The 24,234-nt window shown below is 37.5% G+C and overlaps 1 protein-coding gene across 4 annotated transcripts in view; it reads left to right on the plus strand.

The window, feature by feature from the left end:
- Window positions 1–24,234, plus strand: part of NCALD (neurocalcin delta) — a 256,643-nt gene that overhangs the window by 175,512 nt on the left and 56,897 nt on the right. The window contains exon 1 of one of the 4 annotated variants that reach the window (XM_039853803.1): window positions 5,806–5,951. The exons of 2 other annotated variants lie outside the window; for them this stretch is intronic. The gene's annotated coding sequence lies outside the window, so the exon portion shown is untranslated. Of the gene's footprint in view, window positions 1–5,805; window positions 5,952–6,486; window positions 6,705–24,234 lie in introns of those variants that run through there. One more of the 4 variants, XM_039853808.1, reaches the window with a different exon arrangement.

Here is a 24,234-nt window from a genome sequence, read left to right on the forward strand (position 1 = left end):
ATAAATGGAATCATCCAGTATGTGGCATTTTGAGATTGGCTCTTTCACTCCAAAAAAATTATCTGGACATTTACGTGGTTTTTGTGTGCATCAGAAGTTTGTTCGATTTTAGTAGTGAACAGTAATTCATTGTGTGGGTGTACTAAAATTTGTTTACCCATTCACTCATTGACAACATTCAAGTTGTTTCCAGTTATTAACTATTATAAAGAGCACTGCTCTAAGCATTCATGTACAAGTTTTTGTGTTAGCATAAGTCTTTGTTTTTTGGAATACCCAAAAGTACAACTGTTGAGTCATATGGTAGTTGCATGCTTAATTTTTTAAAAAATTGTCCAACTATTTTTTATAGTGGCTATACCATTTTGTAATGTGTGAGGGATTCAGTGTCTCTGCATGCTTGCCAGCATTTGGTGTTGTGATTATTTTTATTTTAGTCATTTTGATAGGTGTTAGTGATAGCTCATTATGGTTTTAATTTGCATTCCCCTAATGCAAATGGTGTTGGAAAATGTTTTTGTTTATTTTTCATCTGTATGTATTCTTTGGGGGAAATGTCTCTTTCTGTCTTCTGCCAATTTTTTAATTGAATAGTTTGTATTTTTACCATTGAGGTTTACTGTTAAAAAGTATTTTGTCATTCCTTTAAAGTTAACATTTTTTTTTTTTGTCTCCCTGCTTTTAAGATTTTTGTATTTGTCTTTAGTTTTCAGCAGGTTAGTTATAATGTGTCTATGTGTGATTTTCTTTGTTGTTATCCTGTTAAGGGCTTCTTAATTCTGATTAGTATCTTTTATAAGTTTTGGAAATTTCTCAGCCAATTCTCTTCAAACATGGCTTCTGTCCTACCTCTCTATTCTCTCTTCTCCAAAATACATATGTTAGCCTTTTCATCATGCCCAAAATGTCTCTTACATCTTTTCTGTATTTTCTATTTTTTTCCTTATACGTCAATCTAGATATTGTCTGTTGATCTTTCAGTTCACTAATTTTCTCTTTTGCTATATCTTCTCTGTTTTTCAACCCATTCTTGTTTTTAATTTCAGTTGTATTTTTTGGTTCTTTCATTTTAATATGTTCCTTTTTATAGATTTCATTTTTTACATGTGGCACTCTCCACCTTACCATCTATTTCCTTGAATATACTAATTATAGTTATTTTAAAATTCCTATATGATAACTACAGAAGATGAATCACCTATGGATCTATTTCTATTGTCTATTATTTTCTCTTAGATTTTGGTCAGTTAGATATATCTCCTGGCATGATTAATAATTTTGGATTGAATTGGAAGTGATGTATGAAAAGTAAAAGGGGCTCTGGATTATGTCATCTTCCTTTAGAGAGGGTTAATTTTCTCTGCAAGGTAGTTAGAATAGGGGTAAATTACCTTGATCCAATTAGGTATTATAATAAGTCTAAGATGGATACGGTTTTTGTGAGGGTATGTTTATTTCCTGTTTTCCATTACTTCAGTGGAATAGCCTCTCAGTTACGAGACCTGAAAACCTAAGGTGTTTACCAGCTCTAACTCCTTGAAGGATCCTGTACTCCAGTTTTTGTCTCCTTGGAACTACAAGGCTGCCAAACTCTGCCTTTATGTTTGTATCCTCTTTGCTGCATTTTTGTGCTTTACTTCTTGTTCTCTTTTATAACGCCATAGAGGAATTGGCAAATCCTTCCTGGGGAAAACAGTTCAGAGTGTTGGGATCGCTCTTCTGTGATTCCTTTCTTTCTTTTAAACCAGGATCATTATCTGTAAAGTCCTGGATGCTTTTGAACATTCGTACTCCAATTCTTATCTCGCTAGTCTTTGAGAATGCCAAAAGCCTTACATCACTTAAGAATCATCCAATAATTTGAGGAGAAAAGCAGCAGATAATGTGGAGAACATTGAGTTTACGTCAATATATTTTCTTTCTATTTGAGATCTTGGCATTTAAAAGATTTCTCTGCCTTTGCTACTCTTTGATGCCTTCCAACTACTTTTTTAAAAATCCAGTTACTATGGTTATCTCAGTTATTATTATTATTGGTTTAAACACATAAAACTCCATAGTCTGAGTAACAGAAGTTGCCCAAGCCTGTGAAATCCAAATATTTGCTTCAGTTAAGACTATAATAATTTGGGCACAGTTTTATTCAGGATATTTTTACTATCTTATTTTGCCCATTTTTCCTGAGTCAGATCTTCCTGATTAGATTTTTCTTGCATTATTATTCCTTTGGCCTAAGCTATATTAAGATCATTAGAGTTCTCAGATGCAGAAAAGATAAGTTGACTTTTTCCCCCTTATAAAAAATTAAAAATAAAAACAATCCTCAAATATTTTTAAAAACATAAAAAATAATTTAATTCTTTCCAAAAATATATCAAATGTAAATTATTTTCAAAAATGTATGGAACCCAGCTCCTGAGTGTAGATCCTGGCTCTGCCAGGCGGTAGGTAGGTAGAGTGACTTAATCTTTCTATGCTTAAGTTTCTTTAGTTGTGAAATGTGGAAAAGAATAGTACCTTCCTTATAGGGTTATTACAGGAAATGATTCAATATATCTACAGTACTTAGAACAATGCTCCACATATAGTAAATGCTCAATTAATGTCAGTTAATGTAAAAGATTATTCACCATCAACAGCAATAGCCATAAAATACATCAGCATATAACTTGGTATACTCATAAAAAATATTTGTGATTTAGTAGAGATAAGTTTGATTTTCTTGGTAAATTGACTTGGACTCATCCATTGTTAGAAAATTTTGTGATAAATCCAAAAAAATTTTTTTTCTTTTTCCTTCTTTTGCACTTTTTGGGAGTTGAAGGGAGACTCTCTGTTCTCTCTTAGTGGGAAGACAAGGGAGCTCTTTCTTTCTATTGCTCAGCATTTATTTCCTAATAGTTGAGTCCCTCAACATTTATTCAGCTTTTGTTATGTTCCAGGCCATGTACTAACCATGGAGTTGTAGAGATGAATGACTCTATCCTCTCTCTGAAGGTCTTTGTAGACTTACCAGAGTCAGGCAGATAAACCAGAAATTACATACACATTGAGCCAAATACCCTGTGGCAGTGCATCAGAATTTTAGAATAGATTAACTTTATAAACCTCACAACAACCATAGGAGGTAGGCTCTAGAGCTCAGAGGACTTAAGTAACTTGCTCAGATGAGATTTGAACCCAATGTCTTCAAAAAAATAGGTCAACTGATGTTAATACAGGGAGACAGCAATATTTCTACCTAGAAACATCAAATAAAAGGCTGATTATAGTTGTCTACTCATGGCCCAAACCACCTGTTAATTCAGGTGTGTGAACTCAAGTCAGACTGGTTTTGTGGCACTTACCAGTTATTTCCAGGAACGTGGGCAGACTAATAGGCAGCTTTGACATTCATACAGCAAATGAAAATTCTAGTGCAGAAGTATTTTTGAATGGGTATTTTAAATTCAATGAATCATTTTCACCTAAAAAATGAGTTGTCATTTAAAAAACAAAATGACACATATTCTCTTCAATGTGGTGGGCTGTGATTGGAAACGGCCCTCTGTGTATTTCTGTGATATTTTCAACTACATTTGGATTAATTAGTCAAATTGGTAGAAATCTGAGCTCCATAGACATCATCATCACGATTTCAACCCTGAAGGAGACCAGTAACTTCCTTAGCTGTAAGAGGAATCTATTTGTAGGTAGTTTGCAAAAGGAAATAAGTGATGGCAGGCTGGAACGTGCTGTAGAAAAAAGGATTACGTGCATCTACTTTTCATATTTTAATGAGTTTAAGCCCAAGTTAGTATATAGTAAAATATACTTAGTCTTAAAAAATAATAGAAAATTCCAAAAAAGGTGTTAAGTTTTGCTAAATTTCAAACTAATTAAAGCCATGAATTTTAGGAATTTTTTAGAACTGAGAACTTGTTTCAGAGGACATCACCTATTGGCAATGTGTGGTACTGTAGTTTTGCTCTATTAGATCCTGGATCCCCGTGAAGAGGAAATGTGTAGGCAGCTGTGGATTTGGAGTCAGAGAGATGATAAAGCAGGTAGCTCAGAGAACATGGGGCCCTGAAAGTCTAGGAGAATATGTTTTTTTCTCCTCTCTTCCCATTCCCCTCATTACTAGGATGTGCATTTCTGAACAGAAAATAAGAACTATAGCTGGAACAAATTGAAAATTTGTGAATTGTGGCTGTTACTGAAATCTGCTCCTGGTGAGACATCCTGACCCATTTAAATAGACATTGGATTCAACTGTTCTTGTGCAAACAGGTAAACTCACCGCTGTCATTAATCTGAAATCAAACGGAGAGTATTCATTATAGCATTAGAACTCGGTTTTATTTTCGCAGCGCTACAGCTAGTAACACCAGGAAGATAACTTCTCAAATGAAAATATATATTTTCTCTCTGCTGGGACAGAAGTAAAGGAAGAGGAAGATGAAATAGGAAGATTCTGTGGCCAAGCAGTTTGGACATTAGTCTTATTCTTCAAGAAGCAATTTCCGACTCTGAAGAAATTTTATTCTTATAGAGTGACAAAAATGTAATCTGCCCAGCTGGCATAACTGCCATTTATATTTTGTGGCACCCCAGAGCTACTCTTAAAAAGGAGGAGGAGGAGGAGGAGGAGGAGGAGGAGGAGGAGGAGGAGGGAGAGAGGAGGAAGAGAAGGAGAAGCAGCCAGCATAGAAATCCTGCTGATGCTAGCATGAAAAGATCTTTAGGATTTTTAGAGTAATCTCTTCTCTCCTGCCTTTTCTCTCCTTTGCCCGTTGAAGGAGTATGTTTTTTGGATATATTTTTCTGAGTACCTAGCTGTGGGTTTTATTTCACTTTGTTTAACTGGATTTCTGTTAGTTAAGAGGGAGAATGAACTAGGGAATAAATGTGTACAGAGTTACAAGTAAGATAGGGTGGTCCTGAAGGAAATAAAGCTGAAATTAGAAAACGTGCAGCACAGTCCTTTTATTCTGCTGTTCTCGCCTGCCCCTGAACTTCACGTTGGCGGGACACTCACCTGTCTGCTCCACGTGGAGCCTCAACGGGGTGTGGAGAGAGCATTGAGGAGTGCAGGCCCAAAAAAGTTATAAATGTACTCACAGGTGGTTTTAAAGTAGTGCTGGTTTGAAACTCTTTTGGTCATCATTCTTACATAGACATTTTACAGTGCAGGGATTCTGCATTCTTCTCATCTGGTTTTCCCATCCTAGTTGGTATCAGGATTATTAGATTTTTCTCATCTGACTCTGAGCCACCCGCCCCCCATCTTTCTTGTTTTTCTTTCCGTCACTAACATGGCTCAGTATATCGATGCAGATTCTTATATAGTTTTTAAAATATCTTTTCTTCCAACTCTCCTTGGGCGTCTGTTTTTATCCATTTGCTTACAAATAGATTTAATTAGCTCAGAAAACTACTCCCAGCACTTTTTAGTTTCTTTCCTTCTGTTCTGCAGAGAGAGAGACGTATGTTTCATGCTGGTGATAGTGGGATTGATGGAAACTTCAGAGTGGCATGCATTTCCCTTCAAATAACTGTAAGGGACAGACATCGAAATCTTAAAGAGGAAAGTTGTAGGCACTCTTGAGTCACAACTTTGGAGCTCGAGGGAGCTGTCCGCAATGATTATGGGTGTGTGTACACACACACATACACACGCAGTCACAGTCACACTCACACACACTCATACACACCACAGTGACAGATGACCTATTGAAATAATTTCAAAGCTGTTCTGTGGTTGCTACGACAACCAATGCTCTCTTGGCTTTCATCTGGCCATGTGACAGGGACTTTGACGTCAGCTGGAGGCAGAGTCTGTGGCTGAGTCCACACAGTCAAAGGCCTGTGAGAATCTGGTGGATGCTGGCCGCTGCCGCTGCTGCCGCTGCTGCTTCCCAGGGGCGGCAGAGCATGGACTGTTAAATCTTGCACTTCTTCTGTGTGAGGTAATTAGTTTTCTTTATATATAGTTAAATGTTTTATAGATTATTGTGGATTTTCCCCACTCTCTTACCTCCTACAAGTTTGTCTTCATGAGCAATTGTTGGAACAGGAGAAAAATGTGAAGTGGCTTCTAGTTGCTAATTTTGTGTGGAGTCTTTGGAATTTGGTTAAATTTGGATTAATGTTCTGTGAAATAGGTTAAAATATAATCGCCTGTCTTGCTCAACACTTGCTAATGTGACATTATTTAGAGATACGGATTTGGCAGCTTGAGACAAATATTCCTCATCGAATTCCAGGAATCCTCCCTTTGGTATTGTTTTGGGTTTAAAGATTCCAGCACAGCCTTGCAATATGTTGCTAACTTTTCTTTTTTTCTTTTTTTCTTTTTTTGTTAATACAATTGCTACCCTATTCTGAATCAGCCCAGAATAGTTTGGAATTTGGTTTCTATCTTGTTTGCAGCGTTTGTAATTAGCATCGGTAAGCACAGAGGGAAAGAACACTATACTTTGAAACAAAAGTTGGGGTTTTTCTTGTAAATAGTATATTCTGAAAACACCAGAGAAAACTGTCAACAGCTTCCTGTTTAGAGAAAAATAATCTGGACTATGCCAAGGAAGTTGGGGTGGAATCTTTACATGTGTGCATGCAATTGCTTTTTGGTTGTTAAAGCAAAGTGCATTTTCGGGATCTTCCTCTGAAAATTCAGCTGTGAAGAGAGCAGCATTGGATGGTCTTCGCTAAGAAGTCATGTAAGCTGTTTTTATACTTAAAAATTGAAATAATTACCTAGAGAAGAAAATAGTAGTCTTAAAACTAAACTATCATTGGTAGATCTACTTTAATTCAAACACAGATATAGTCTCTAAAAATTTGCTCCAGATCTTGAATGAATAATTTGTAACTGATTAATGAGGCCTTTTACTTTTCTATTCCTGTAACACTATAAAATGAAAATTGGTTCATTTGCCTTGTTGTAGTTAATCTCCTTCCCAAATTTAGTAATTTTGAATTTTCTATCATTGTATACTAGTTGGATCGTTTTGTAGCTTGTATTTCAAAGAAAATCTCTGGCATTGAAGTTAATCAAAGCCTAAATGTATAACCAGGTTTCTAAATCTTACAAATTTAACCAAAAAAAGGCAGCACATGTAATATAGCTACTATTTTAATGAATATAAAATAATGGTTTAACTATATATAAAGAATATACATGTTATGATATGTGAATTGTATCTCAATTTAATGCAAGAATATATTGTTCTTATTTTTTTTTTAATTTTCTTTATTAGTTTCTAAATTCCAATCACATTTATCGTACTCTGGTGATGAGTGTTTTGAAAATATTTAGCTTCAGTGATAAATGAATAGTTGTGAGTGCATCAATAAATTCTCAATAGCTTTCAGTGAGTGAATATACATTTAACTTGCTGGCATTGGATATGTCTAATTTTGGCCAGAGTCTCCATGGAGGATTTTCTGAAAAGTCTAATATGCTTATACTAGAGGCACATCTACTGAGGCATCATCTCATCATTTAATTTATCTCAATTATAACTCAGAGGCTATAGTCTTAACACCCCTAGAAATATGTTCATTGATTTGCAACATTTCAAACGAGCATGGATAGAACCAGTAGCACTGTTATTTAAAAACACTGTCTTTGAATGAGAACTTTGATGCTTACTTTTTTTTACTCAAATTAAAGAATTATTATACTTTTCCAAGTAGCATTCTTGGTGCTCTTTCTATGATGTTTTAAATTAAGATTATAAAATGATTGTATTCAATGCCCTTATAAAAGAGGCTGGATTTCAGCAGTATAAAATATGAGAACAATTTCATGTTGATGGCAAAATGTCCACGATAAAGTTTATCATTAAAAGAAAACAATCAATGCTGTGCTAGCAGAGATGCTCTGTCTACAGGTCTTATGTCAAATAAGAAAAAAAATGACTCTCATCAGAATCATCTACTTACAGCAATGGGACTGTGTTGATTTCAAGGTCAAGTTTGTTACAGCTTCAAAAAGATACTAGCAAGAAATGATTTACTCTAGAAACCTGGCTGTTGAATTACTAAATGTTTTGTGTATAGTTCAGGGATTTTTAACCTTTTTGATGCCATAGACTTTTTTGGCAGCCTGGTGAAACCTATAGACTCTTCCCAGAATGAAGGTTTTAATTGCAAAGGTATGCAAGATTACAAAGGGAAACACTTTTATTGAAATGCATTAACCAAATTTTTAAAAATTGTGATATGTGCTTTTTAAATAATTTGTTATTAAATAATAAAAAATAGCAACGGGTATAACTACCATAATCTTGAAAACGTGATGAGTGTAAAAGATATTTCGAGATATCTATAATGACTATAACGCAATATGAGAATATCTGTGATTTCTCTTGGCAACGCAATCACAGGTACTGTGGTTTGTGGCCTACATTTTAATTAAAAGAAATACTGAATTTCAATTTGAGGTTAGTGAAACTAAAGATGCAATATTTTTCCCATGCAAGCTCCTAAATCTCCTTGAATTCTATCTCTCCTTAAGTTAAATGACATGTGACCTAGTGATGCCAAAAGGTCGTAGGACAGCACAGGACAAAATCCACAGCACCATTTCTACATTCAGTTCTGCTTCATCTGATTTCATTCTCTGAATATGCGAATTTCACCATATTTATTTTCTTATTACTGTGTGAAAAGGGATGACGTATCCATATAGCATCAAACAGTAACTTTCCTTTGATTGTTTGTTTTTTTCTTTGAAATCCATCAGCAATTCTATGTTACTTGGACTGAAAAACTCTTATCTGGTTAGATAGAGGGTAAGAGAAAAAAGCGCATAGTGTTAATGCACGTTATGCAAGTTAAAACCATGGACTATAGCTATTCACAAAAGGATGTTCACTCACTCAGAGAAAATAAGCAAGTAGTACTTAGATGAAGAATGTAGGATGTTATATGAGATCATATCTGAATGAATACTCTAGAAGATGTTGTGTACAACATCTGAAATGAACATTAAACAACTTCTGTAACTTCCCCTTTTTGGTGTAAAACACACACCTGCGGGAATTGATAAATTGTAATATTTATTACAGCTACTCTGGATAGAGCCTGCAGGTTTATCTACCAGATGCCCCCAGTACAAAGCACACTCAAAATGAAGTGGGGAATGGAGACACTTCCCAAGTAATTTGAACTCAGAATCTTATTTGACTTATTGGATATTTTAGAACAATACAAGAGGTGTTAGTAGTATTATTTAGTGGCACTGTGTAGCTAATTGTCTCATTTTCCCATCACACTGAATTGACAGAAGATATTTGCTAAATTTTCTCTCCAACCAACCAGATAACTTAGCAGCTGGTTGACTGACATCACGTATCTAGGCCTTTCTCTCCCTGTGTTTACTGTCTGAAGCCATCCTTTCCATGGGATCAGCAGCACCATCTCAGTGTGAGAGAATTGGGGGTATGACGTTTCACACAAGCTGTTGTTTAAACTCAATCCAAATCCCTCACATTTGAAATGGAAGCTTAGCAATTTTTCTTCATGTGTTCTCTGGGAAATTACAAAAGAGGATTTTCTCAGACATTTCTTATTCTTTGGACTAGAAAAGAACACCTGCTTTGGGGGCTTTGATGAAGAAACTTGGAAAAAGTTTAAATTTCTGACTCCAGACTGTATCGTTTGCTTCTTTGATAACAGGTGTTCGAATTTTAAGTTCAAAAAGGAATGTGTCATTATTTTTCATGAAGTCAACTTATTTAAATGGCGCCCCGCAATGGAAATCCCAACTAGAAACAGCATTCCAAAATATGGTATTTTTTATTATTTCCAGAAGTGATGCCATAAAACTCAGTGCTCATTAATACTTTGATATAAAAAATTATATGATAAATATTTAAATTCACTGGGGCCACGTTCTTCAAACTAAAGACAGTCTGTTCTTTTTATCTCTGCGGCGAGCTTTAGTTTTTTGACATCTTTCTATAAATACCTTTAATTAGAGACACAACATCCCTTTAAAATTTAGTTGACATTAATATAAAACGTAGTATACTCAGCTGCCATTAAAGTTCTATATTAGATTTGCAGGAAAGAAGTCTGTAATCTGAAAGGTATTCCAGCCGCTGCTTGTCCTAATGGGAGAAGTGTCTGCATTTTCAGAATTCTGTCGCAGTGACTGCAAGAACACCAAAGGCCGCATATAGCTTTTATGCAAGGATAAACTTTTTAAAGAACGATTCCAGGTTTTCTTTAATGAATTTAAACTCTGTGCATTAGAGGTAAATGTCAAGAAGAGTGTTATAGTATTTGGCCATCTGCTTAGCTGACTCCCACAGACTTTCATGTGATTCATGCATCTAAAACCATGACCAATTTTGTGACGACCATATTTACAACATCCTTGGAGATAAAATCAAAAATAGCATCCTACATGTTATCCCATTCTACGCCTTCCCACGTCTTACCGTGGGTCAGGCGCAGCACGAGGTAACACCACTCTATCAGCAAGCATTTATTAACTGGCTGTTGCACCTACAGTATTAGAGTAGGTATTTTGGGTCCCTCCCCTACGTGATCCTTGAGTGGTCTTTGCCACTGCCATAAAGAGCCAAGTTACTTTATGGACTTCTGACTTTTGCTTGCCTGAGCTTCAATTCAAACATTCAGTCTTTTATATGTTTGACAAGTCTCAAGCACCTACTATGTGATCCCTTAGACTAGACACCAGGGATCCTGTGGTGAGCAAGATAGACAAGGTTCCCACCGTCATGGAACTTACAGGCTGACCGCAGAGGGAACCTACCGGGAGACCTGTGTGTATCAGCAGCCAAGCTTTCTTCTTTCCAGCTGTGCTGGCCAGTGTAGTTGAAAAGAAAATCCTCAGTAAAAGAAAAATACAAACTAACATCAAAACAAAAGAGACAAGCCAACAGTCTGGGAACTATTAGGTTTTACACCAGAGTCAAACCTTAGAAGAGACATTCTTCAGCTGCCCAACAGCCAGCCTAATCTGTAAGTAACCTATGCACATTGGTTTCAAGGGTCCAGATCAGTGTGTCCGCCCTACTCCAGTGGGCCAAATGCTATCTGTCTTCCAGTTCGAAAGAAAGTGAGAATTGTGGGTACTTACTTAGAGAATGATTTTCTTTTACTTAAATACTCTGTCTCATGCAAATAAAGAGAGACATTTTATTTTATGAAAGGAATTTTTAAGTTAGTGGTGCCCATCCCATCTTTCCTATACTAACCCAATCAATATAGGCCCACTGCTCTAATAAGTAGCCCCAAATTCCAATGGCATAATTCAGTGCTGTTTATTTTTCACTCACCCACAAATCAAATTTGAGAAGACTCTGTTCCACGCAGTTATCCAGGGATTCAGGCTCCTTGTATCCAATTCAACTGATCTGGGTGCAAATCCCGTCTGTAACTACTTGCAGGTATTTCTTTGGGCAAGTTACCTAAGTCACAGTTTTCTTACCTGGATAATATTAGTACCTGAATTATGGATTTTTAAGTTAACTTTCTTGGCACAGTAACTGATAGGTATTAGGTACTCAATAATGTGAACTGTTATTAATTTTCTGCCTGTGATAATGCTATTAGCACCACCATCTCCACAGGAACCAGAAAGGACCTTTGCCCCAGGTGAAGGGAGTGTGGCCCCGGTGTTATGATAACAGCTAACATTTAGGGAGCTAGATAGTCTTGTAAGCTCTTTTCAAAATAACTGTTTTCTTCTTCTTCACAACATTCATTTTCATAAATGAGGAAACTGAGGCACAGAAAGCTTAAGCACATTGCTCAGTGTGTCACGCAGAATATAAAGAAACTCTAAGTGTTTGGCTCTTGACTCCCGGCTCTTTCTTCATAGTGCTATGTTGCCTTTCAAGCTGCAATATGTAGTACTTTTCCTAGAAGTAATGTTATATGTTGTGGTAGATTGTACTCTCCAAAAATGACCATATAATTATATCCACTCCCACATGCTCTTCTAGAATCTTGTCACTCTCCATCAGGAGGCAGAGTCCATTGCCCTCACCTTGAATCCATGATGACTTGTGACTGATCCGACTGATGGAGCACAATGGAAACAATGCTAGATGACTTCTAAGGCTGAATCATAAAAAGAATACAGTTTCGTTTTTTCGCAGCTATATTTTGTTTCTCTCACACATGACGCTTGCCCTTGGACACCAGCTGCTGTGTTGTGAGAAAGCACAGACCATATAGAGAGGCCACACATAGCTGTTTCAGCCAATCCCTCCAGCTAAGATCTCAGCCAACAGCCAGCATCAGCTGCCAGACATGTGAGTGGGTGAGCCTTCAGAGAGCTTCGGGCTTCAGCCACCAGACCCCCCAACCCCTCCTGACACCAAGTGAACCGGAGATGAGCCATCTCTGCCCAGCCCTACCTGAAATTGCAGATTCATGAGTGAACTGTTGTTTTTAAGTCCATAAGCTTTGGAGGTATGTCTTGGGCAATCAGAGTAACTGAAACGTATGGGGTACTTAGAGATGACTGAAATACCTGTGTAGAGGACCACGTTTTATGTACATATAGATTAAACAGATTTTTGTGATTTGGCATACATATCTAACCTAATTAAAATAATTTGCTGAAGAAAAATATATTTCAGCTACCAATTGAATTACAAACGAGCTTTAGGTACACATCCTGGTTGTAAACTTGGAACAGTCTTACATATTAATGCTGTTGCTGGTTCGAGGAGGAGATTTGGACTGTGCTGAAACTGGACTGTGTGCCTTAGTGAAATCCCCCTCATCGCCTCCTGCCGGCTGGGACCCGCTCTGCAGGACAGTCCAGCATGGATCGCAGTACTCGCGCCATCTTCCCTTGGTCACCGCTTCGTCTTCCTCATCTGCTTTGTCTCCCTCTCTCACACCTGTCTGTCTAATCTGCTGCCTACTTCTCTATTGGTAGGCCCTGCTGTCTCACTGACACTCTTTTCTGGCCCATTTCCAGGGCTTCTAAGCATTTTTTCTCCCCCTCTAATAGTTTATAGTAAAGCTGGGAAATTCCTCTTGGCCAGGTAAGATTTAGCCCATTCAGCAAAGTTTTATTCCTCTTGACAAAGCTGTCAAAGTGGCAGCTATCCCACTGGCTTGTGGCTCCAAGTGTTGGTCAAACCTAGCACTTGGAATACTCAGAAATATTATCCTTGTGTCCTCACTCAGAGAGGCATCTCTGCCTCTTCTGCTGCGGAGAAATCAGTACCCTTGACTCTCTTTTCACTTACTTAAATGTCCCCCACTCCTGATGGTCTTCTCGCCTTCCTTTCAGGAGGCTAATTGGTCTGTTTGCTTATTCATCTATTCATTCAATGTTTATTAATTCCATATACTGGGTCCTGGAGTTACACACCTATGAAAAAATTTCCATTGTGTTCCAGGACTGTCTCTCATCTACTTACCGTAGACACAAGGCAGATGTGGTCCAATCATCCAGATCTTTTAATGGCCAGCACATGTCCCGCCTCATCCGAGATGTTCCAGCTAGGTAGGGTACTACAAAGGTATTATAGGACCAGCCAGTCTTTGAGAAGGTGACAGTCAGCTGGGGAGGCTGGACAACACATGCAGCTAGTTCCAGAGCCCTGTCTTTCATGTTGGTCACAACCTCTTCCAGTGCCTAGTGTAGTGCTGGACACATGGTATCTACTCGTCAAGTCGCCAATGATTAATAAATAGATCAACTATAGAAGGAAATGTTGCAGTGAGATAACTTTAGAGAATAAATGAGCTTTGAGTTAGGCCTTAAAGGATGAAGAACATTTGGCATGACCAACAGAAGTGAAAGGATTGTCCATGAGCAAGAAACCTCTTAAGTATACCCTGGTAATGGTGACAGAAATAAGACACTCACCCACCTGAGATCAAGAAAATGGTTAGAAAAAGAAAAATATACAATCCATAAGGTGGGCCTGTGGAGGATCTAGAATTTATCAATTTAAAGTAAGCTGGATTTGATCTGATAGACAGCAGGAAGCTCGTAAAACATTGGGAGCAAGTGAGTTATGTATGTATCAGAAGTGTTATAATAGTTTAATCATGGTTTCCTTTTGAATAGACAATTTATTTTTAAAATCCCGAATATTTGTTAAGTGTTTCCTTTTCCTTCACTTTTTCTCATAGAAAAGTTCTAACTTTTTAAATTTGAAAAATGCAAATTCTCCTTTATCTTCAATACTGTGTAAGCGGCCTTTTTATCTGTAGCTGAATGGCATCTATAGGGAGAACTGTATAACTTCATAGTTTTAAAAATATAATCTGTTATTTAGCAAAGTCATAGTCACATAAGACCCAAACCAACTCAAAAAAAAATCAAACCTTCATAACATTTCTTATAGAAGTATATTATAATGGTTATGTAATTATAATCAATATTTATAATTAAACCACTGGGATATTGTACTATTATTCTGATAAACCTTTTGATTAAGTCATTAGTGAAGGACTAAATTATGTTTAATAAAGTTTTAGTTGTAAGTACATTTTAATATATCTGAAGTCTTTGAAAACCGGCCATCAATATATATGTTTAGTAACAATGTTCTAACCAGATTACCTCATCCTTAAGAAAAATATTGTAAATTATACGTGCAAAAGGCATAATAATATATATGTATGGTAGAAAGAATAATAGAAAATAGATTCCTATGTGCCTAACAAAAACACCATTTGTTAACCATTCCAGTGAATCGTAAGCCCACACATTGATAATGATGATAACTTCACTGCAGCAGCATCCAGGTTAGTACTGTCCCTGGGGTCCAGCACCTCCTGGGAACTAAATCTGCGAGATATATATATATATATATATATATATATATATATATATATATATATATATATATATATATATATTTTTTTTAAATTTCCAATTTCATAAAAATGTTAAATCAGTTGAGGACAGAGAGTCAGTTATCTCAGTCTCTCATGGAGGGTAAAAAATGTGCTTTACAGTTCTCAACAGTTAACGTTGCTGCTGGCAATTATGTGTTTGGAAATGGATTTGTTTCCTGGGGAAATTACCCACTTTGATGCTCTTGCTGCCTCCTGGCCATTCACTCTTGAATGGCCATGAACTTGGTGAGCTCAGCTCTCCTACAAGACCAACCGCTCTCCTACAAGACCAACCGCTCTCCTACAAGACCAACCGCTGGGGGCAGTTAAAGCAAACCATTCACTCTCTTGAGAGTTTTCTTTATAGAGAGCTCGAACAAAAATTTAAAAAGAAGCGTTTCCATGAGATTATTTTTCTGGTATATCCAGAAGATGTTTTCACAAAATAGGAGGTATTTAAGAACGATGCAACCTCTGGTCCAAATTCCACTTTGTAAAAGTACCTGATATTAAAATCTGCTCTGCTCGCCTCCAAAACTATTGGTCAACTTCCACCTTTAAAAGCACCATCCATTGCTCTTCAGAAAATAACTCTCTCCTCTAGCCCTCAAAACAGCCTAGGGATTAATGCCATGAACTAACCAAGATGCCATAAAAGTTTCCGTCAGCATCTTCGCTAGGAGAATTACTTTGTTAAAGTCACAAAAGGTCTTTATGCCTTTAAGTAAAAGGCATAAAACTTAGTTATACGACAGGTTAACAAAAAGATATCGATTTTGAGTTACTGTAAAAAAGGAAAATGTCTTACCGAAATCACATTAAATCATATCTAGATTTAAGAAACAGAGACTTTTTTATTGTGGTAAAATATACATAACATAACATTAACCATTTTAAACATTTTTAAGTGTACAATTCAGTGGCATTAAGCACATTCACATTGTTGTGCAACCATCCCCACCATCTATCTTCCGAACTTCTTCATCTTCCCAAACTGAGTCCTTAACACTAACTCCCCGTTTCCCCCTCCCCCTCAGGCCCTGGTAACCACCATTCCACTTTCTTTAAGCAGAGATATTTTAAGGGAGTTTAAGATAAACCTTAGTTTTTATTCTCCTTGCATAAGGTCTTCAATTAGTAAAGTCCCTGTTAAAAGTTTCAAAATAATTGGAAGTTTCTCAAGTGGGCAAAGTTCACACAGAGTTCCATGATGTAGAGATGTCAGTCCTACAACAGAGATGATGGGTTGAAACATGTATTTCAAACCACCTACTTAAACCATATTCAGTACAGCTTTTATATAATCACTCAGCTCACCACTTTGCTTGTCCAAAAGAAAACCATTGAATTTGAGACTTTCTGATCCCACTAATATACTCAAATAATCTTATATTAGTCTTCTATTAATACTCATTTTAAGTAACAAGAATACAATTAATATACGTTTATACTAGAACATTTGGAAAATACAGAAGAATATAAAGACGAAAATAGACATCACTCTTAATATCCTACTCCCTAAGATAATCAATATTAATATTTTAAAATTAAATGGCATTTTAATAGGGGGAGGATGAAGTGGGTAAAGGGGGTCAAATATATGGTAGCTGAAGGAAACTGGACTTTGGATGGTAGGCACACAATAGAATATACAGATGTCAAATGATAATGTACACCTGAAAATTATATAATTGTATTAACGAATGTTACCTCAATAAACTTAATTTAAAAAAAAGAGCAATGTCAAAAAAATTATATTAAATTAAATTTAACAACATTGTATTTCTTCAAGAAAAAAATATATTTTCTTCGACAGAAGAAAAGAACTCTGAAGCAACTTGAGGAATTGAACTTCCAAAAACTATTTCTTTAAAGCAGGAATTATTGGTTTCTAAGTAAAGTGAATTGCCAATTAAAAATTGAAAATCAATCAAATGTTTAGAGATTTGGGACCAGCATTTTTTTAGACACTACTAGTTTCTTAATGGGATAGGTTTATATTTTCAGTTAGTACAGCTTAGTTAAAGATCAGGAAAGATCACAGATCAAACGAAAATACCTTTGGGGAAAAAATGGTTTTTAAACGGAGTTCGAAACTTAATTCCACCGTTAGGAATGTTCTCCTAACGGGGTGGCGGAGAGGGAACTAGATAAAAAGGATAATCTGTAAGGAACAAACCACTTTCAGAAAGAAACATAAATCATTGCACAGAGAGAGTTTAGAGGACTCGCTATAAGTATTGGCCTCTCCCTTGACCATAGATGCTTAACTTTTATTTGCTTCAGATATCAATGTTTTTTATATTCCATTAATTGTTTAAATACAGACTATATTTTAATTTGCTTCATATTTAGGCCATGGTTTCCCTTCATGGATATTTATCTTTCTAGGGTTTCTAATTATCTTTCTCTTCTCTCATTGACCTGGAAAGACTTAAATCTTCACTACATTTGTGGCATGTCATAGTTCAGTCCTCAATTCTTAAGTATCTAGTTTGGTCATGAGAAACTTTTGCTTGTTGAAGATGTTCCTCACCAAGCACTCTGTCCTGCTGTTCTAATTTGGACTAAATATAGGCTGTTCCCCTAGGATTTCTTTTCATCATAAGTGAATTATTTCCATTGCTTCCAGGTTTGCCTATTTCTTAAATTCACTTTCCATTTTGCTACAGTATATTTTTAGTTGTCTTCTTCAAAATAGCAAAAGAAGGGTTAAGTCCTTGTACATCTTTATTTTGCTCTCATAATTGAAAAGTAGATTCAAAATAACTTTACATCACAATTTTATAGGCTTTGTTCCACTGTCTTGTAGCAACCTAAAGAGCAGATACAAGAGCTGCTGCCATTTTGATTTTGATTCCTAAGTGGGAAGCTTTTCGCCCCTGGCCCTGTGAGCTTTCAGAATTTTCTCTTTGTATGCAGGGAGCATAAAATTCACCAGGAATTATCCAGGTTTGTATTTTTTTATGATTCCTCTTCAGGCTTTTTTAATCCGAAGACTGAAGGTTTGTTCAGCTCAGGGAAATATCCTTCTATTATCTCTTAGAAATGTTCATCTTCTCTATCTTCTTTGTCTTCTCTTCCAATAACTCTTATTACTGGAAGGATATGATGTCTTTTAGCTCTAGGAGATGTTAGATCTCTTGGATCTCTCCTCTATGTTCTTAATTTTTGTATTTTCTCTCTCTTCCCTTTTATGTACGGTCAGAGAATTTCCTCAGATTTGTCTTCTAGATCTTGAATTCATTTTTGTGTCATTTCATTTCAATAATTTTTCTGCTCTTTTACTGAAGTTCTTTTAAAATTTTTTCTTCAATTTTATAAAATCTTTGTTTTCTTACAGCTCTTTTTTTTTATAGCAGCATACTATTGTTTCTGAATGCAATATTCTCTCAAATCTCCTTAAAAACAATAGTACTTTTTTCTTCAGTTATTGTCTATGTCCTGTTTCAACACCATTTCCTTTGGCATCAGTTGTTCTGTTGTTTTTCTAGATCATTCTCTTTTATGTTCTTGGTTTTCTTTAAATAACTGGTGACTTTGACTGTTCCAGTCATATTTATAAATGAAGAGCTGGGTTGACTAGTAAAGGTAGTTGGTGGGATTTTTTTGGCTGTATATATGGGCATGTTTTCCTACCATGCTTCTCATGAATGTCAGGGCTGGCGGTTAAGATCATGAGTGGCGCATTTAAGAGTAAGAAGCAGACAGGCAAGTTTATGACTCCCAAACTGCTAAAGTCAGGAAGACTTTATGGGGGTGGGAGGAGGTGCTGAGCTGCATTGGTGTATCACTCTTCTGTGCAGAGCTTGGAGTGGGTGGAAAGAGATTGGAAAAAATCATTTTGCAGAGCCCTTTTGTTAATTACCCTGACCAATCCTTCTCCCTATGACTCCAGACCTGAATTCTTCAGGTTCTCTTGGGAAGAATGATTCTCACCTCTTTATCAGCTCTTTATTAAATCTATTTTACATGGTGGTTTTTATTGGCTCAATCTGTTTGCTGTTTTCCAGAAATTCTTTAAAATTTCTGTCTACCAATGATAACTTTTTCTGATTTCCATTCCTATTATACATCATTCTTTTTCACACATATTTTCTACCACTTGGGTGAGATTTTTGGAGGTAGGACAATTAAACTTTCATGCTTAATCTGGCATCTTAAAGTGAGAATGTATTAGCATTCAGAAAGGTTGTCTCAGTGTGTTAGTGAGTGATTGGTATGGGGTCATAGCACATGCCTCACTCTTCTCGAGGCCATTTCTGTTTCTTTCAGGGCCCAGACAGCACTCCCAACCCTACTTGGCCATATGATCAACATGCATCATTTATACAAAGAGAGCAAAGTAAAAGAAATGGGTCACAGGAGCCAGTTCCATCATCAGACCCATAATATCAACCTCCAACAGATACCTCCTCATCCTCAGGACTCCATTCGAGCCCTACCTCCACTAGGAAGCCTTTCTAACTTCCCCAATACTCCTGTAAATACAAACTCTGATTATATCACTAACTACGCAGCTCTACAATTTCCTGTTTGCCTCCTCTATTAAACTCCGAGCTACTCAAAGGTAAACGAGGTGCCTCATTTCACGTCTGCATCCTCGGTGCATACCACAGGGCTGGCATGCGTTACGTGCTCAATAGAGGTTGAATAACTGGGTAACTACTGAATGAATGAGCAGGGAACAAGCTTGATGTTGACCTTGGGAACAGGTGAGTTGTCTTTTCTCTCTTTGGGGAAGGGTCTTTCAGGCAGAAGGAGCAATACTGGCAAAGGCTCAAAGGCAAACTGGGCATAGTTTTTTGGGGAATTGGTCAAGGTTGTTCCCAAAGCGCTGTAGATTACTGGTTTGTCCACATACAATCTCTAATCTCTACTATGTTCTTTTGTTCTGTGTGGCAGTCTAATTACAGGGTTCTTTGATCTTTGCCACTGAATATCCTTGTTCGGTGAGTACGGGTCTAATCAGAGCTGTTGGATTTTAATAGAAATGCTGGTGCCTCAGTTCTATAGGTGTCAGTAAAGGCTCCTTCATGGTTCTGTATAATCATGACTTGAAACTTACACCAGTCTCCTTCATGGGTTTACATTAAAGGATCTGCTTACATTGTATTAAGTATCATTAACTGTACTGAGCCCTTGCTTTACAGGAATAGTATGAAACCACAGCATGGAATAGAGTTTCCAATCATTCTTGGGCTCTTTAGCCTGCTGGAAATTGGTAAAGCATGAGCCCCTGGTGACAGAGCTTACTGCCCACACAATTACCTGGCAGAACTTCCTTGCCAAATGTCTCTGACTCCAATTACCACCTGAATGTCCTCCCCAGAGGTCTGAACGCCTTGCCTCCTATTTCTGGTAACTTAATAAAAAACTAGTTGTCGTCAGAAGCAGGTAGGCTCTCAATTCCTGGTTAACTAAAATGAGTCTTTTAATTGTGAGATATGTTATTCTGTCCACATGGCAGGTGCTCAATAAATATTTGTCAAATGGGTGAAAGAATGAATGAAATGTTCAAGGAGAGGTTAGGTTTGCATTTTCTGAAATCAGAGTTATGCAGCATATTTGCTGGAAATTGTCCCAGGTAAGGGCAGTGGTCATCTTTTCATTGCAGGCCATTTATTCTCTCTATTTTGACAATTTTCATGTACTACACATATCACCTGTCTCTCGTCTTTGGGGATAATTTATTCCAGGGTTCAGAATGTCACTAAAGACATCTCAGTAGGGTTCTTTTATTCTTTTAAAGACAAGATTGTCTGGGAGGTATGCCATTCCCTGTAGGTTCCCTCCTCACCTGTCATAGCAGAGACCTTGACTAAAAGGGTGCACCCCCAACTTCTCAGCATCGATCTGAGCTTGTTTTTAAGAGTGAGGCTATGTGGCCCCTCAGCAATGTGGGGTTAGATGTGGAATGGTAGAGAGCAGGACATTCCCAGTTGAATGAATCAGGAGCTGCCTTGGCAACCATCAGTGAAATGCCAGGCCATGCTAATAGGAAAACGAGGTCTGGGAATGCTAACAGTATAAATTGACTGGCAAAAAGAAAAGCGTTTTTGGCAGCCTTTGCAGTAGTCAGGGCTGGAGACATAAGGAGAGAAATGACTGCATGAAGGTGACACAGGAAAGAAGCAAGAATCCTCTCATTATGCAAAATCCCAGTAGCTGAGCTGCTGGGTCAGTGGAAAGGAGCACCCACCCAAGTGGACCCCCGAAGGCCTTTGGTTAGAATCTTCCCAAGGGCCTGAGAGGAGAAGGACAAGGCCAGACACAGGCCTCCAGCTGTTGCGGTCAGCATCACAGTGGTCTGGTTAAAAAGCGCAGGTTTCTGAGACCAAATTCAGAACCTTGGAATCAGAATCTGTAGGGCTGGGCTTGTGATCTATCTCTTTATAAAACTTCCTAGAGCACTCTTCATTCACACCAACGAAGCCTTGAGAGCTACCTGCACCTGTTAACATTCTCACTCAAGGACCTCCTGCTATGGAAAGATTGTCCAGCACCAGGAATTTCAGCCAAGCATGTAGCTGGTCAGCATATCGGATGAGGAGGCAAATTCTGTGCCCTCTCATTTAGCAAGTGATTCTAGAATACAGGCACTGCTTCAGGCCTCAAAGGCAAGTCTTGCCTTTAGGAGTAAGTACATCACAATCTGCACCCTCAACCCAACGTGACCACCCAGCATCACTAAAAACTCCTGTTGGGGATATATGCCGTTGGTCACAAAGAGACCCAGTGCAACTAGGAAGTTTTCAGCCCAGATCCCCACCGCAAGTGAAAAACAACTCCAGGTTCCCCATTTGTGGGGAGCAACCCAAGGATGGGGCTAATTCGCAAAGCTCACAACATAACCTACAGATCCCCTAAGTAGAGTTGTCAAATCTAGCAAATAAAAATATGACACCCTGTTAAATTTGAACTTCAGATAAACAGTGAATTTTTTTTGTGTGTGCGTAAGTATATTCCATGAAGTATTTGGGACATATGCTAAAACATTATTGGTAGTTTGTCTGAAATTCAGATTTAACTGGGCTTCCTATTTCATCTGGAAACCCTGCACCTAAGCTTATTCAGGGTCATTTCCCCCCAAATCGAGGTTGTCCTATTTGGATATCTGGTCACCATAAGCCGATGAGAGTAGAGGGCAGGAGCATGCCATTATCTTCACCTTCTGTAGCACTCAGCCTATAATAGGGGTGCGGGGAGTCAGTGTCAAACGGTTCTTATTCAGAGAAGGCTAACCTCATTGCTGGCCATGTGGAAATTATAGAAGGGGAGAGCCTAGCTAGCAGAATGGAAATGCCATGGATAGACCTCCTCACATCCATGGCGGTGAGTCCTCCACCCCAACTCACTGCCGTGGTCTCTATCATCCGTGACATAAGGTGGTGACGACAGGGGCTGAAAATTGTATCTTGCAACCTTAACTTCTCTTTCTCTTAGAGTTCTTTCCAGCTTCATAGGTGCAAACCTTACCTCAAATATGATTTATTGTGAAGGTTTTGTTAATTAAATCACATTTCCTCATTGATTAACATCATTATTTCAGTTACTTCTCCATTTTGGATTGATTTTTATTTTTATTCCCAAGGATAATAAAGTAATGAACTATGCACAAGGGAAGTTTCTATTTCAAGAAAGCTTGTAATATGAAAGAACACCTTGTTTGGTTATTTCTTTCATTTTAGATCTCCACTTTCTTTAAGTCAGGGCACACCTGTTTTCAGAAAGCAGTTTGTCAACAGGAGAGCATGGCTTTGTGGGAATGTGCCAAAGAACCTTCAAGATATTGCATTCTTTTCCTTTGATTTTTTCCCCCCAAATTGCTATCCAGAGGAAAGATATTAATGGGAGGAAAGAGTAGCTGCCATCTATAGGAAGTGAGTCTATACTGTCTGCTTCGTTGCATTTCATTCTGACTCCTTATTTATAATTCCTGGGGCTAAGGCTCTGCAGGGAGTCACGTCAGACACAGCCTGCCCAAAGTGCTACCTCCTATGAGAGCCAGGGCTTATCATTGCCTATGGGTTTCATTCATCTGCACCTGCCCTACAGCAGTTCAGTTTTTATTTTTATTTTTCAAAGGAGGTGGGTAGAAGGAAAAGCAAGCAACTTTACTGAGAAAGAATTGGAAATTAGCTCAGATCTACAGCTGCAGTGGAAAAAGGGCTCATTTGTTCAAACTCTGTGCATTGTAAGTTACATTTGATTTGGAGGGTTAAATTTAAACCTTATTACTTACACTTGATAATATGTAAAAATACAGTGACCATATTTTCTTAACACTGAATCATAACACGATCTAAGATTTTGTCAATTTTTTCAACATTTATATGAACAGTCTTTGACCAACATAAGGATTAAACCACATTTAGTTTTAGATTAAACAAGTCACTGTGTTGAAAATAAAATTACTTGAAATCATGACTTTTGGGAAATCTGGACTGTGGCTGACTCTGCCCTGTACTCTGTGTTGAAAACAGAGACTTGAAAGTTCACGCCATTTGCCAAGTAGATAAAGAGTCCCCATTGTCCCAGATGACAGCTGGCACACACGGACAAGCCACCCACTCTAATTTTACCTTTTCTTGGTAAAGAAATAGCAGCTATTTGCCAGCCTACTTTTTTGCAGGAAGGTAACAAAGAGTTTGCACAGGGAATCCAGCATTTTAAATCATTTGTTTCATGTTAATCATTACTATCAGAAAGTAAGAAGGAAAGGGAAAATCCAGAAAAAAAAACATTTTCAATACTTTGGGCTAATGGTTCTAACGCCAGCTCTGGATGAGATTTTTTTTAAGGGAATTAGTCTAGTTTCAGGCACATTCAGCTGTTTGGAACTTTTGATTGGAGAAATGAATAATACAAGAAAACCAACTAATGTTTCCTTGGCTATTCCAAAGCAGTCTGGTATCTACACAGAAACATGAGTGATTACATTGGAAAGCACAAGAACACAGAACAAGTTTTCCAAAAACCAAAGCTTTTTCTCTGAAACGTATGGCCACAAAGGATGCATAAGATCTGATGTTTCCTGGCCTATTCAAATAATGATGATGTTAAGGACCTTCCAACTACAAGACTCTTCTTGAAGCTTAATGATGATGTTAAGGACCTTCCAACTACAAGACTCTTCTTTGAATAGACAAGAATAACAAAAGCCTCATCAATCTACCAATGACCTTCACTCCTGCTGTTTGAATTCTGTCCCTGGGCTGCTGGGTCTTCCATTAGTGCTTGTCTGCTCTCCTTCAGTCCGCTGGCCAGCATTATCCAGAGTCCTATAAATGTAAGTGGCTCAGCCTTGGTTAATTAGGTTATCTGATTTTTTTTTCTCCCTGGTGGCTAATTTTGTTTGAGATTTCACAGTGCTTCTAAATTTATATATGTAAA

Source organism: Pteropus medius, unplaced genomic scaffold (genome assembly GCF_902729225.1).
Source record: "Pteropus medius unplaced genomic scaffold, Ma_sr-lr_union100, whole genome shotgun sequence".
Lineage (NCBI taxonomy): Eukaryota > Metazoa > Chordata > Mammalia > Chiroptera > Pteropodidae > Pteropus > Pteropus medius.